The 16,935-nt window shown below is 34.8% G+C and overlaps 1 pseudogene across 1 annotated transcript; it reads left to right on the top strand.

Moving 5' to 3' along the window:
- Nucleotides 1-21: 21 nt before the first annotated feature.
- LOC306844951 (suppressor of tumorigenicity 7 protein-like) lies at nt 22-16,746 on the top strand (annotated as a pseudogene). The gene is made up of 14 exons (XR_013785998.1): nt 22-208; nt 2,070-2,152; nt 2,281-2,440; nt 2,517-2,571; nt 2,678-2,793; nt 2,888-2,966; nt 3,855-4,125; nt 4,826-4,940; nt 5,030-5,102; nt 5,240-5,342; nt 10,218-10,368; nt 10,617-10,709; nt 11,136-11,275; nt 16,537-16,746. The product of XR_013785998.1 is annotated as a suppressor of tumorigenicity 7 protein-like (transcript).
- Nucleotides 16,747-16,935: the final 189 nt, after the last annotated feature.

The following is a 16,935-nucleotide window of genomic DNA, read 5'->3' as shown; positions in this document are numbered from 1 at the left end:
TATCCCACAATTCTAATGTTTACGGCTAGTCGGTGAAAGATGGCGGACAGCAGTGGCAGTAATCCTCAATCACCCGGTTTCACGGAGAAATTAAAATCATGGCTGTGCTGGTCGTGGACGTACATATGCGCGCTTTGGTTCGCCATGGTCTTAACGATGGTTTATGTGCTGAGGAGCCCACTGAAGCTGCAGGAGACCGTTAACGCAGGTGTGTGTTTGTAATCAGCTGTGTGGATGTTTACAGCTAAACACAGGATATCTTTCTGCTCATTGAAGGAAAAGTTCACACAAATACACTAATTCTCTCGTCTCTATGCAAACCCATGCGAGTTTAATTTTCTGTGGAATACGAAAGGAGACATTTTGAAGTCCATGCGATGTCAATGAATGGTGACTGAAGAGGTCAAGTGCCCAAAATGACTCTAAATTGCCTTTAATGATCATAACAGCACTCGAGTCGTGCAGTATATAGTCGTGCAGTTGTTTGAAGTCATACTATAGCACTGTGAGAGAAACAGACCTGCATTTAAACTCATTACTGAATCACTGAAAGTGATGTTTACTTCAGATACAAGCAGCTTGTCTTGGAAATGTTGTGTTTTTTACATTAATATAATTCTGAAATCAGTTCACTTATGTCTCATAATTGTCACATTTTGTTATGGTATCAGTATCCACAAATTTAATTTAATTTTTTACTTTTCCATACTGAAGTGTGCATGTGATGTTTGTGTACTAGCATTATTCAGAAGGATATACTAAGATAATGTGATATGACACAGTAAACAAATACAAATATGTTTAGGTTTTATCATTATTTTTTATACTAAAAAAGTACTACATAAATAATCAAGTAGCCTAACTTGTATATGAATTTATATATATGAGCTACTTTATTTTCCAGTTACTGTTTTTAACAAAAACAGTATATGATGCTTATTGAATCTAGCATCACACAAACAGCATCACTCCTATTACTCAAGTTTAAAATATAATATATAAAATATATATCAAATGTAATGTTTTAGTGTGCGTGTGATGTTTGAGTAGAAGCATTATTCAGCGGTTAATTTTAAAGTGAATTTTAATATATATTTAAAATGTAATAATCGTGATTTATGGCTATTTTTTATGAGTTTAATTAATTATTATATATTTAAAATCTACTAAATACATCCCCTCTCTTTCTCTTTCTATATATATTGCTATTTTGCACTGCTTTAAGCTAGTGCTGTGAAACGATTAATCGTGATTAATCGCATCCAAAATAAAAGTTTTCATTTACATAATATTTGTGTGTGTGCTGTGTATATTTATTATGTATATATAAATATACACACATACAGTATATATTTTGAAAATACTTACATGTGTATATATTTATATTCATATAAGTTATATTATATGTGACCCTGGACTATAAAACCAGTCATAAGGGTACATTTTTCAAAACTGAGATTTATACATCATCAGAAAGCTAAATAAATAAGCTTTCCATTGATGTATGGTTTGTTAGAACAGGACAATATTTGGCCGAGATACAACTATTTGAAAATCTGGAATCTGAAGGTGCAAAAAAATCTAAATATTGAGAAAATCGAATCAAATTAAGTTCTTAGCAATGCATATTACTAATCAAAAATTTAATTTGGATATATTTACAGTGGGAAATTTACAAAATATCTTCATGGAACATGATCTTTACTTAATATCCTAATGATTTTTGGCATAAAAGAAAAATGGATAATTTTGACCCATACAATGTATTTTTGGCTATTGCTACAAACATACCCCAGCGACTTGTTTTGTGGTCCAGGGTCACATATATAAATATATTTATTATATAAACAGCATATTTTACTGAAATATATACGTGCATGTTTGTGTTTTTATATATACACATAATAAATACACACAGTACACATACATATATTATGTAAACAAAAATGTAATCATTTGACAACTTTAAGCATTTTTCAAGACTGACAGGTGTTGCAGTTTTTGCTTAATATGAGTATGTAAAAATGATTAGACTTTCTTTGTCTTACTATATTGTTATTCATCCACAGCATCTGTGTTTTTAAACACTCTCACGCCTAAATTCTACGTTGCGCTGACTGGAACCTCCTCGCTCATCTCGGGCCTTATATTGGTGAGTCTTTTTCTTGGCTTTGGTCAATTGGTTGTCAAATAACTTAATAAAATATGTAATAACTGTACTAAAGAACTAGCTTCAGTTTCAAAGCTGTGAAAAATCCCACTCTTTGTGTTTGTCTTCAGATATTTGAGTGGTGGTACTTCAGGAAGTACGGCACATCCTTCATAGAGCAGGTGTCTGTCAGTCACTTGCGCCCTCTGCTCGGAGGAGTGGAGAACAGCAGCTCTACGGGCCTCTTCTCCTCTGTAAACGGCGATACCGAGCCGAGAACCAACGTTGCAGGTTTTTGAACGCTACTACATGTTTCTCTTTCTAAATATTATAAAATGAATGTAATATTATTTTCTTTTTCTTTCAGAATGTAAAGTGTGGAGGAACCCACTGAACCTATTCAGAGGTGCCGAGTACAGCAGGTATATTGCTGGATGGTTCTTTAAGGTTTCAGTTCATTTCAATAATATTTGATTTTTAAAATATGACAGAATTGTAAAAATCATATTCGTGATCCTTTCATTCCAGGTACACTTGGGTGACGGGAAAAGAGCCCCTGACATACTACGACATGAATTTATCTGCACAAGATCATCAGACCTTCTTCTTGGGAGACACTCAGCAACTTAGACCAGAAGACTCTGGTTAGTCTCATGCTCTTCCACTTGAATAAAATACCTAAATTTGATCAGAATTGATGTTTAATCATGATTGGTATCTCTCTTGTTTGTTCTGCAGTTATGCAGAAGGCCTGGAGGGAGAGGAACCCGCAGGCACGCATTCGAGCAGCTTACCAGGCAATTGAGCTGAACCGCGAGTGAGTTCCACGCATCCTTCTGATTTCATCAGACATGGCTCATCCAGTCAGATTTTACAGCTGAAAGGATCCATTTAATAAACAGCCATTTTTAAAAATTATATAATAAATAAAAACAAAACGAATAGAATAGAAAAAGAATAGAGCAAGCTGGTGTTAGAGGTCTTTTTTGCTTTTTGTTAATTATATAATAAATAAATAGAATATGAAAAGAATAGAGAAGCTAGTGTTATTTTTTTTAAGTTAAAAGTAATATTTAAAAACATAACGCATTTAAATGTAGTCTTATTTTTTATAATGTGCATAATAAAGATGATGACTAAATTCACTTGTAACTTTGTATTTTAATTTTTAACGTTATATTTTTAAGTTATTTAAATATACAACAGCATGAAGTTGTAATATAAGCCATGTATCGTTATTTAATTACTGTCTTTCTGTTTCAGCTAGATGCGAACATAGTTTTTCTAACTCTCTTTTTATTTTTTGATTCTATCTATTTTATCATATCGTATTAGATATTTAATTATGTATGCTCATTTTCTGTCACTTTAAGCTAATCTTATCACATAATAATCACATAATCTTAAATATAATAATAATTTAATAGCACTATTAAATGTAATATTTTCAAAATTCATATATAATAATTTTTCACACTGCATTAGGATATTGATGCCTGTTTTTACTATTTAAATTATTTTTATTTTTATTTTAAGACATAACAGTATATTATTGTATTATAAGCCACGTATTGTTATTCACCGTAACACAGGAGTAATTACTGGCTTTTCTGTGTCGGCCGGAGTTTTATCATCAGTGCATCTCTAATGTTTGCATCGAATGGACTTTTTCTGACTCTCAAGCGTATGACTCATTCATTTGCAGATGTGCTGCGGCATATGTGCTCCTGGCCGAGGAGGAAGCCACAACCATCACAGAGGCTGAACGGCTTTTCAAACAAGCGCTTAAGAGTGGTATGAAACTTTCACACTGTCACACATATATAGCCAGCATACAGTAAATCACACTGCTGCTTATTCTCGTTGCTTTCACAGCCGGTAAAGATACCAATCTTGTGGTCTACATCAAGCGCAGACTGGCCATGTGTTCAAGGAAACTGGGTCGCATCAAAGAAGCTGTAAAGATGATGAGAGATGTGAGCGAAGCAACATACCACTTACGATGTTTAGGTGTTGTAGCTGTAAAAAGTGTGTTTTAGTGATAATCTTATGGGGCTTATGCCTTGCCACATAGACTTTTATAGAAATTATTTTACAGTAAATTTGTTTTTTTATTTTTTGAGGATCTAAATGATTTTCTGTGGTTTTCCACAACCTGATTGAACATTTATGTAACTTTAGTGCAGATATAAAAAATATTTCAGCCTTTCTGTATTCAGTTTTACAAAAAAATTTAAAACTCTAGTCACATGACTCTAAAACACGTCGTCACTCCGCATCTTTAGAATATCCTCAGGGCAAGTTTACATTCAACATTTACCTGAACATACCTTAATATTTTCTTTGTGATTCTGTACATTAAAAAAAATTTACTTTGAATTACAACTATATTTAAAAATGTAAAATTCTGGTGTCTTATATAGCATTTTTTATACTTAAAATATTAATGTTCTGTAATCATCAGAGAGTAATTTCTGGTATAATAATTGAACACTTACAATTTTTTATGAATACATTGGAGCTCAGCCTTTACTTGAAATGTAACATACTACTGGACACATTTTATTTTATTTTACATTTCATTATTTTATTTAATTTTCTTTCATTTTAGTGGTATCTTGCACTTGAATTATGTTCTGTTGTGTAATATTGTCATTTTCTTGTTTCCTTGTACAGTTAATGAAAGAATTCCCCTTACTGGGAATGTTAAACATTCACGAGAACCTTTTAGAAGCGTTATTAGAGCTGCAGGCCTACGCTGATGTACAAGCAGTCCTCGCAAAATATGACGGTAAGCTCATTCAGCTGTACATTTCAGAGAGGATCAGTAAGAGATGCTAGTATCCTTTTTATTAACTGTCTGATGTTTTCCCCCCTCAGATATCAGCTTGCCAAAATCAGCTACTATATGCTACACATCTGCCTTACTGAAAGCCAGAGCAGTGTCAGATAAGTAAGTCTTCAGCATCCTGGAATTATTTTTTTTTTTTTTTCAGTTATGTCTAATATTACATAGCATATTACTATATTATAGGTGATGTTTATGGATGATAGTTTGCTGAATGAATCTGTATGTGTGTTGTATGGCAGGTTTTCACCCGAAGCAGCGTCTAGACGAGGTCTCAGCACAGCAGAGATGAACGCAGTAGAGGCCATACACAGAGCTGTGGAGTTCAACCCACACGTACCAAAGGTTCGAATGAATCTTTTTAAAGGGTCCAAAATTCTCATCATATGGTGATGACCAGTGAATGAAAACATTTACAGATTTATTACTGTATTTTGCATAACTTAAGGCCAGGAGATAAAAAATTATTGGTAACAAGGTTGGTAAAGGAGGTCTCTTGTGCTTACCAAGCAAGCTTTTTTTTTCATTAAAACAGTAATATAGTGAAATATGATTACAATTTAAAATAACTGTTTTCTGTTTTAATATATTTTAAAATATAATTTATTCCTATCATTATTCTAGTCTTCAGTGTCACATGAACCTTCAGAAATCATTTTAAAATATCCTGATTTGCTGCTTAACAAACATTTCTTATTATTATCAGTGTTGAAAACAGTTGTGCTGCTTAATGTATGTGAAAACCGTGATAAATTTATTTTTTTTCTTTGATGAATAGACATTTTATACATTTTAATATTTTTTTTAACAATGGATTCTATTTACACCAAGCAGTATTTTTTAACGATATGCTATTCACACTAAGCGCAAATAGCTATAGATTCTATTTACACTGTTAAAATAGCAAGATGTTCTGCTATTTATACTACTTATTGCAAATAGTGGCAATTATCTGCATCTCAGTATTGTAGTACATTATAAAACAGCATGCAGTAATAGTAAATTATTGTTTTAATTAGAATTATTAAATGGATGCTACCTTATTGGGACAATAAAGCCCTCCATATACCTACCCTAACCCTACCCGATACTTTTTTATTGAAAATAAATGCTTTTCCGATGCGATATGAGTTTTGAAAAGGGAGCAAAAAAAGTTCGGCAAAAGGCAGGTTCGAACTCTGGTCAATCGCATCAAAAACCATGTGCCTTACCACCTGCGTCACTGAAACTGATGTGAAACAAGCATCTTTTTTCATTGACTAACCCAATCACACCTTAGTGGGCGGAGTTAGTGTAAATAGCCTTTGCCAACAAGGCGGTCTATTTGCACTTAGTGTAAATAGACACTCCGTTATTTAAAATTCAAATGTTTGTAACATTTTAAATGTATTTACTGTCAATTTTAATAACTTTAATGTGGCCTTGCTGGAAAAAAAAAACTTTTGAAAGATAGTGTATTTGCAGTACCGTTTATGCAATCGCTATTAATGTGTCACCACATGGAGTTCTAGAATTGCAACAGCAAAACAAAACTTTTGACTTTTTATCTCTATTTCTGATACAAAATGTTGATTGGTTTTGCTAACGTCCAATAATAATAAAAAATACCAGTTGATCTTACCCTAGTAAAAAGTAATATATTTAAAACATGTTTATTTCATACTAAGTATAGTTCAAACCTATTAGCATATTTACTGACATATCGCTTGAGACTTACTGATATAAATATTCTAATTCAACTTTAATTGGAGTACTACTCATGTCGTGCACAATGCACATTTCTTAATATGTGACCCTGGACCACAAAACCAGTCTTAAGTCACGGGTATATTTGTAGCAATAGCCAAAAATTCATTGTGTGAGACAAAATTATCGATTTTTCTTTTATGCCAAAAATCATTAGGATATTAAGTAAAGATAACCTACCGTAAATATATCAAAACTTCATTTTTGATTAGTAATATGCATTGCTAAGAACTTCATTTGGACAACTTTAAAGACGATTTTGTCAATATTTAGATTTTTTTGCGCCCTCAGATTCCAGATTTTCAAATAGCTGTATCTCTGCCAAATATTGTCCTGTTCTAACAAACCATACATCAATCGAAAGCTTATTTTTTTCAGCTTTCATATGATGTATAAATCTCAGTTTCGAAAAATTGACACTTAAGACTGGTTTTGTGGTCCAGGGTCACATATTAAGCTTAAAATGTGTTTTAATGTCACTTGATGAGGATTGTATGATCTTTCAATAATATTAGTCTTTACATGCAAGATATTTAAAGTGGACCTGAAGCATACTTGCAACAATTCCACTTTAGCACAATCAAATGTACTTCAGTATATCCACTTCAGCACCACTTCTGCACAATTAAAGTACAAAATTCCAGTTTAGCAGATTTTAATCATACCAGTTTAGTATACTTATAGTACAATTGCAGGATTTTTTTATTAAGTGCATAAATATATAAATAGATTTGTAGTATGCTTAGCATGAAATAAATATATTTGAAATGCATTTAAGTGCATTTATTTTTTACTGGGGTATCATAATGTAAAATGCCCTTGTTGTTTTTCTTTTAAGTTACTTGCCCACACATCAGCTTTATCTCACTGTTATTCATGAATGCAGACTCATTGTCTTGACCAGGAGGTGATGCTGTTGAAGCACACTGCAGTCTTCTGCACTAAACAGAAACCTTTCTAATATTCACATCAGGAGGGCATCGTTCACAGTTTTACATTGAACATAACTGCAGGTGGGCTTGTCGACCCAAGACTGCCGCGCATAGATTTTTGTAAGCTATGTTTAGGGTTTAAGTTGTATCACCTTTGATTTTCTTTTTGGTTTTTAAAGATGTTTAGACCCTCATCCACTATTTCTTTCTTTGTACCTGGTTACAACTTGCCGCTCAAAACACTAGATCGGACTTCAAAGTGCTTAACCTCTTCACACCCAAACACACCGTCTCAGTTGAGGGGTATTTACGCACATGCGTGCAACTCAGACGTGCTGTATCAGACTACAAAGTACATCTGTTTGAGATGTGCAGCAAATATCAACGCGCACACACACACACACACACACACACACACATACACCTGGTCTTTCATTTGCCAAATCTGCCCCTAGAGCAAAAAGGACGATCCAGAATGAGCAAAGAGGGTGTTGAATGTCAGTAGTATTACTATTGCATTTGTGTGATCACTTCAGACAGAGACTTAAGGTTATACCACCAGCTTTATAGATTTAGTATTAAAGATGTGGACTTGTAGAAATTGGGCAATGCAGGCATTTTTAATGGTATTATTACAGAATAAAAAAAGATAAAAGAGACCCTTTACAATGTATGAATTAAAATTTGTGTCCTTTATATTTTTAGTATGTATAATAGGGTCATAAAAGTGAAATATCATGGTCTCTCCTTACTTATGTGGGTGGTTTTCAAACTTTTTGATGGGAATTTGCCCCAAATGTTATCCCCTTGATAAAATATATAATCAGATGGAAAGCAAACTTTACAAGTTTGATATTCTAAAATTGTTTTTTTGTAAATGCATTGTTGTTGTACTAAAATTACTAAAATATTATCTGGCAAATTTACTTTACTTTTTACTTTTATCATACACCACCATTCCAGTTTCATTCCAATCTCTTGTGCTCACCGAGGCTGCATTTATTTGGTCAATTTGTGCAGCTTAATAAATAAAAAAGATATATTATATAATCACTTTTGATCAATTTAATGCGTACTTGCTGAATAAAATCTAAAAAGGAAAAAAAAATTTGCCCCAACTTTTGAACAGTAGCATATCTACATCTAGCATATATAGTGGTAATATTAATTTTATAGTTAAAAAAAACGAAGTACTATAATTTGGCAAATGCATTCAGTTATTGTTAAATATTGAATTAGTCTTTTAAAGGTTAACTTTGACATCCCAGAAAAATGATAATGCATGATGTCATCCATCAGTCTAAACCTGTACCTCACCTTTGCATCTCCAAGACCACCGCAGTGTGATGTCATCGTACAGGGTCTGCACGGTCAAGTGAAAAGAGATATGAGACAGACTGAGACATAGGCTTATGGGAGTTCAGCAGGGGCTTAGGAGGAACCTCCACATAAAAGAGACCCATCACTGACACTTGATCCGCCATTAAAAGAGGTGACCGTGTTTGTGTGCGGGCATGTTGTGTAGAACAGCTGCCTGTCGAATGTCAGCATGATCATAAAGCTAAATTACCCATGTCTGCGTGCATTTGACATATCCAACATGGTGATTGTTACTGAAAGATATGTTTGGATATTTGTTCATAATTCAGAAGGTGTGCTTTACACATTGTTGTAGGAATCAGTCGAATTGAGCTGTAATGTACCATAATCACAGCCAGGGGCATTTGGGTAGGTTATCCTCTGGATAATGCCATTTAATCCTGCTGTATTGCCCTCCACAACATTCACCCCGGGGCCCAGAGCAGGGGAGAATTTAAGTACTACTTAAATTCTCAGTATGAGTATAAAGCTCTCATATGTACACTTTAAGAAATGGTCGTTAAAAATATGGCCTAATATACATTGTTATTATGAAATAATTTTTCATATAGATTTTTTCACAAGTGTTGTGCCAGTATTTTTTAAAAAGATTTATTTTCTGTGTTTTGCCTTTACTATGATAAAAAGCAGACAGGAAGTGAAGTGGGAGAGAGAAGGGGGGGTGGGATCGGGAAAGGTCCTCAAGTCGGGATTCGAACTCGAGACGCCTGTAACGGCGTTATATGTCTGCGCACTTGCCTACTGAGATATCAGCACCGACATTATACCAGTATTTTGAATTACATTTTACCCCAATATTAAAGGGGAAAACAATACATTATATTTTGCATTAAGAAAATAAAGAATAATTTAGCATTTTTTAACTGACCATTAATATTTTTGTCATTGTAACATTATTTTCATGACAAATCGTTGCCTTTTTAATTGGCCCTTGACCATAATTGCCTGAATGCATTCGGTTTTTTTGTATGTATGTATTTAAATATTTTACCACATTAATAATGTAATATTATACATAATATATTTATATAATGAAAATTATTTCTATAATACCTTTTTGCGTTATGGTAGTAAGAATTGAGAATGCTTAATTTGCTTTTCATTTCTTTTGATTTCTTGAGTTAATGTAATTAAAATAGTTTTGCTTTGTGTGTCGTTGCAGTATTTATTAGAAATGAAGAGTCTGATTTTGCCACCTGAGCATATTTTGAAGAGGGGAGACAGTGAGGCGGTGGCGTACGCTTTCTTTCACCTGCAGCACTGGAAACGGGCTGAGGGGGCGCTCAACCTGCTACACTGCACCTGGGAAGGCAGTATGTACAGTGCACATCTGTTCGTTTTTACATACTATCACATTTATGTATAGACTACGATGATTACCATACTCATTTACCATGAAAATTACAAGGTACTTCATTAATACTTAAAAAAAAGCTTGGCATGCTATTATCATCATGTAGTATCTGAAAACAACAAATGTACTCTGTTGTAAGCTGTTTACTGTAAAACAAAATGTAATTCATCTCACTTGATATCAGTTGACACCTTTTAACTCTTGTAGCTTTCCGGATTATTCCATACCCCCTGGAAAAGGGTCATCTCTTCTATCCTTACCCAGGATGCACAGAAACTGCAGACAGAGAGCTTCTGCCTTGTAAGTATACACTATATAAGTATACACTATATATCCGTTGTTATGTATAAATTGTTAATGTTCCGTCACTTTAGAGTGATTTCAATAAAAATTGTGCATGCAAAAACAAAAAGGCCCATTCTCAATAGTGTTGAGATGAAGCACTGCTCACACAGACGTCACTTTCAAACAAAGCAGCTTTCTGTTGGTCAGTGTGGCAAATTCACAACCTGAACATGAGCGAAATCTGTGTGGTGAACTATTTTGCATGTTTTGCAAACTCCAGATTATGTAGATTCTTATTGGAATGACAGGATTTTGCCCCTGAAATTTCCCCGAGCAACACTAAATGTGACCATACCTTTTGGAAAATAGGGTATTTATTGACCTGTTTTTAAGATAAGTATCTTAAATCTGTCTGTCTTTGTCTTTTTCTTTTTCTTCCAGCATTTCACGAGGTCTCAGTGTATCCGAAGAAGGAGCTTCCTTTCTTCATCCTCTTCACAGCAGGCCTGTGCTCCTTCTGTGCCATGTTGGCCATGCTCACACACCAGTTTCCAGAGCTCATGGGGGTCTTCGTCAAAGCCGTGAGTATCTGCATGCACACACCAAACCCAAAAGTGTGGGGGGTTTTTCTCTTGTCCCTCTGTGCCCTTATATATTTCTTTTTTTGTTTAGAAGAGAAAGTACACAATCACTGAACTCCCAAGATAAACATTTCTTTGTGTTGCAACATAAGAATGAAGTCTGTCAATGGCATTCTAGATGGTACAAACTGTGGCTTGTTATGAGACCATATACAGTCATCGCCAAAAATATAGGCACCCTTGGTAAATATGATCAAAGGCGGCTGTGAAAATGAATATGCATTATTAATCCTTTTGATTTTTTTATTAAAAAAATTCACAAAAATCTAACCTTTCTGTGGATAATACGAATTTAAAATGGGGGGAACTATCATTATGAAATCAATGTTTTTCTCTAATACACACTGGCCACAATTAACGGCACCCTTTTTTTCAATACTTTTTGAAACCTCCATCCAGTCCCATTTGAAGTTCCAGTCGTGTCTGATGAATATGCTGGAGTTTGTTTATGGATGAGCTAGGAGAATTTTTCTTGAAACCCTCCCAAACAACATGTGGTGATGTAGGTGCTGTTTGACCATTTTTTTTTTTTTTTAAGGTTTTCTGACCCCGAGACTCAACTATTTTCTACAATTCTCCAGCTGTGGTCCTTGGAGAGTCTTTAGCCACTCAAACTCTCCTCCTCACCATGCATTAGGACAATATAGACACGTCCTCTTCCAGGCAGTTTCGTAACATTTCATGTTGATTGGAATTCTTAATTATTGCCCTGATGGTGGAAATGGGACTTTTCACTGCTCTAGCTCTTTTCTTAAAGCCACTTCACTAATTTGTGAAGCTCGATTATCTTTTTCTGCACATCAGAAATATATTCTGTGGTTTTTCTCATTGTGATGGATGATTAAGGGAATTTGGGGTTTATTTTTCCTCCTGTTTATATTTCTGTGGAACAGGAAGCCATGGCTGGATAATTTCATGTTCATAATCACCCTAGAGTGCTCAAAATTGCGTGAAGTCTAGATTAGTGCAAGTGCGTATTTAGAGTGTGTTCTTTCACTGCATGATTCAGTCTTTTAAAACATTTAGAATAACAAAGTTCAAGATATGGGGACAGAAAGTGTGTATTTCTATCATTTCATATAGTTGATCAATATCAAACAAAGAGTGCTGTTTTTTTTCTACAAAAATTACCATGATTACAAATGTGAGCTTGTTTTTCCTGTTTTTGTTCTATTTCGACGACAAAAATAATTCCAAACACAGCCACAGCGCTGTTTTGCGTCTCTGAGCAACATGAGGGTGTTTCGTTCTTGAATGAATCAACCGTTTAAATGATTCAGTTCAATCGCAATGACTCGCGTATTAACAATGACTTTCTGCTCCCTTCTGGCGGTTTTAATTTCACATTCAGAGTATCTTTTATTATTTAAATAATTTCAAACCTTTTATGATTAATATATCTTAACATTATTTATGCATTTGAAACTGCAGGTTAAATGCATTCATGTCCTGCATTAAACAGTGTGTAAATACATCTAAATGCCACTTCAGATGCAGCGTCTGTGTTTCCTCTGCGAAGATGAATTTTGTTGATACTGATTTCATTTGCTTGGTTTCACAGCCCACATATCTTCTTATTCTAATTCACTGATAATGTAAGAATTTGACTCAAAAAATAATGAACACCTTTAGAAAAAATGGCTTTATGAAGGTAAAAATGCCCATAAAATGTAAAAATCAGTTTAAACTTGTTGGAAAAGATTAATTTCTATCAGTGTGAACAGAATATGAAGAATATCAAAATCTTTAGGAGTCAGGTTAAGATATCAGCACATTAACACAAAATATTGTCTAATTATCGTTATCGATAAAATCCCAGAAAATATTGAGATTATTTTTTTGTCAATATCGCACACCCATAATATAGATTGACTTAACAATACTTTACACAGTAACTTATTTACAGTCCTTAGTCAATGAGGTAGGTAGCAGAATGGAGAAGAGAAATTCAAGAGCAGAAGTGAAGCCAAGCCAAGCAGGCCTTTGAACTGTTCGTACAACAACATTTAGCATCTCCGAAGGCCAGGATGCCCATTTCATGGCAGTGTGTTCTTTTCTTATCGTTGTTTACATACATTTGGGTGAATTAATAGCGAGTGATTGATTTCAGAACAAGTTTGAGTTGTTGCACTAGACGCCACGGAAGGGCCTTGCCTCTGACTTGCATTCGAAGTCACTCTTTTTTCATTGCACTCCCTCGCTTGCCTGCGCACATACACACAAGCTTTGTTCCCTGTCCACTCCAAACATCTTGTTTTCCTTGGGGAACAATACCCTAATTTGTAATTGCAATAAACTCCTGAAATGTGAGGACATGCAGCCTCATTGGCCTTTATCTTTTTATCAACCTCGTATGTCATGTTACAACATGTATTTACGCTAGCACTATCTATTTCCTGGATCTGGGTTATAATGGATGATACCTCTCCAGCCTCCTCTCTTCCCATTTTCCTCCCTCTCCGACACGCGGCCCCGGGCTTCCTTTCCCATATTCCGTCATAAACATCTGTTCATCCGTGAAACGTATCGCTTCATAAACACATTAGAGGCTTGTTTATGGTGGATTGAATCATAGAGGTTTCAGTGTTTTTCAAAGGGACGGTTTCACGCCAGTTTTATAGTCCTGAAGTTGGTTGCCATCCAGAGATTTTTTTCTCCTCTTGTTTGTGTCTGTCAGGACCTCCATGTAATATCCCAGAGGGACAAACTCTATCATACTTATGTCTAGCACTTCAGGCACTTTAAAGGCATCTTTCTGACAGCTTGTGGTTCAGCCACACTGAGTAGTCTATGAATGAGGTAGACAAGACCAGAAAAAGCACTACTTTCATATTTTTTCTTCAGGTTGGACCAGCAATTCTCATAGATTTCCTCATGTCAACATCAGCTCCCAGCGGCCATGGTCACACTTCAGTTTAGGGCTGAAATTCATTCATTTCACAAAATTGTTGTCTGGTAAAAAGGTGTTTATTGTCCAACAACACCAAACTACTGTACAGTCACTACCAGAGATTGGAAATTAAACCTCAAAAGTAATTATTAATTAATTAAATATTCAGTGTTAATTATTAACTATAATTTTGTTCTGTATGTTTTTCTTATTAATGAACATGTACGTTTATTTTAGATTTCAATAAATGACAGTAATCGGGGGCAAACTTGAAATAATTATATGAAATTGGAATATTTCTAAATAAATCCAAATACAAAGTTATAATTTTAAATGTATAATTGTAAATCCAAATATGTACTTAAATCTAATTATTCTAAGTCTAATATAATTAAGTGAAATTTAGCTCAGGAGCATTCATATTGCTTGTAGATGTTACTACACTTCGACTAAAGTTAACCTGTGGCAAATTCAATTGAATGGATATGATTTGGAAAGGCACACACGTCTTAATAAAAGGCCTAACAGCTGATAATGCATATCAGAGCAAAAACCAAGCCCTGAGGTCAAAAGAACTGCGTCAGAAACAGGTTAGTGTCAAGCCACACATCTGGGGGAGAGTTCAGAAAATAATTCTGCTTCATTGAAGGGTCACAGAAGCATGTAGTCTCTGTTACCCTTAATGGAATATGTTTGAAACAACCAGGACTCTTCCTAGAGCTGGCCTCCTGGCCAAAATGAGCAATTGATTGAGAAGACCAAGAACCTGATGGTCACTCTAGTTGAGCTCCATGATCATATGTGGCGATAGGAGAAATCTATAGAAGGACAAACATCACTGCAACACTCCATTGATCTGGGCTTTATGCCAGTGTGGCAAGACTCAATCCTCTCTTCAGTGAAGACACATGAAAACACACTTTTTGCAATTTGCAAAACAGCACCTAAAGTACCCTCAGAGCTCAGACTGTGAGAAACAATATTCTCTTAATTCTAAGCATCATATTTGAAGGGAAGCAGCTCTGCTCATCACCTGCAGAGTACCATCCCAAAAGTAAAGTGTGCTGGTAGCAGCCTCATGCTGTGGGGCTGTTTTTCAGCAGCAGGGACTGAGGGACTCGTCAGAGTGGAAGAAAAGCTCAGTGCTCCAAAATATTGAGATAAGCCATAATAAAAACCTAGTTCAGAGCATTTAGAACCTCAGACAGGGCAGACGGTGCACCTTCAAACAGGACAATGAACCTAAACACAGCAAGAGTGGTTTAAAGACAACTCTGTGAATGTCCTTGAGTGGCCCAGCCAGAGACTGAGCGTGAACCCAATCAAATATTTCTGGAGAAACCTGAAAATGTGCGTCTGCCCCCATCCAACCGGACAGAACTTGAGAGATAAAGAAGTGAAGAGAAGAATGGCAGATAATTGCCAAATGCTGATGAGCAAAGCTTGTCGTATCTAACAAAAAAAAGACTTGAGGATGTAAAGGTGATTCAGCTAAATATTTAGTTAAGGGTATGAATACTTATGCAATGTACTTATTTCAGTTTTTTTATTTTTAATAAATTTACGAAGTTGAGACAATTCTGTTTTTGCTTTGTCAGTATGGTGTGCGGAGTGTAGATTGAGGAATAAAGTAATTTAAAGCAGTTTAACATAAGGCTGCAACATAAAACATGAAAAAAGGGGGGTATGAATACTTTGGGAAGGCACTGTATATGCAGTTATAGATCTAAAATATAGTTGTAAATCTGAAAATATTTTAGTGAATTAATCTCTCTCTGTATATGTGTGTATATCTCACACACACACATATATACATATATATTTCTTTCAGGATTTTACATTATATAATTATAATATAATTGTATAACATATATAATATAATAATTATATAATATAATTATACAACATAGTGTTCAGTCTGAATAAATAAATGTAAAATCCTGGATGTGTAAATTTGAACTGCATACATATTTATAAATGCTGAATGTAAATTTTCCATCTTTCTATTTATGCTTTCCACTCAAAAATTTGGTTAAGTTTGGCAAAGTACCCATTTAATGTACAGTTGAAGTCAAAAGTTTACATACACCTTGCAGAATCTGCAAAATGATTATTTTACCAAAATAAGAGGGATCATACAAAATGCATGCTATTGTTTATTTAGTACTGACCTGAATAAGACATTTCACATAAAAGATGTGAGCATCTTTTAAAACTCTGTTTCGTAAATATCTTGCATGGAATTTAAGATGTGTGTGATTATTCATTCAGATCCATCTGACTGTTTTCTCTCTCTCTCCTCTCTCTGCAGTTCTTCAGCACCCTCTTTGCACCACTGGGCTTTTTTGCAGACAAGATGGAGAGCTTTATGCCCTCCTGCCTGTGGCATCAACTAGCAAACGTCTGAAGTACACACACAGCTCACACATACTTGCACTTGAAAACACTACTGTACATGTAACACATGTGTAAGGTGCCCGTTAGCCACCTGTACTGACAATAAAAATGTTATGGCTCTTTGACGCACTTTGCCGTCTCTTTTCCTGTAGTATTTAATGCCTTCTGACATAGTTGAGTAGAACAGCAGAAGTCAATATGAACATGTTGACTAAATGCCCGTTTCTCAACCTCTGTGCCGTGACTGCCTCTAATTCCGCTTAAATATGCCTGCTATGGCCGCAGGGCAGGTTGCCACAGTGATATAGCGCTG

The sequence above is a fragment of the Barbus barbus genome (assembly GCF_936440315.1).
Source record: "Barbus barbus genome assembly, chromosome: 25".
Lineage (NCBI taxonomy): Eukaryota > Metazoa > Chordata > Actinopteri > Cypriniformes > Cyprinidae > Barbus > Barbus barbus.
The sequence above is the reverse complement of the archived record's forward strand: the minus strand, read 5'-3'. Positions and strand labels throughout refer to the sequence as shown.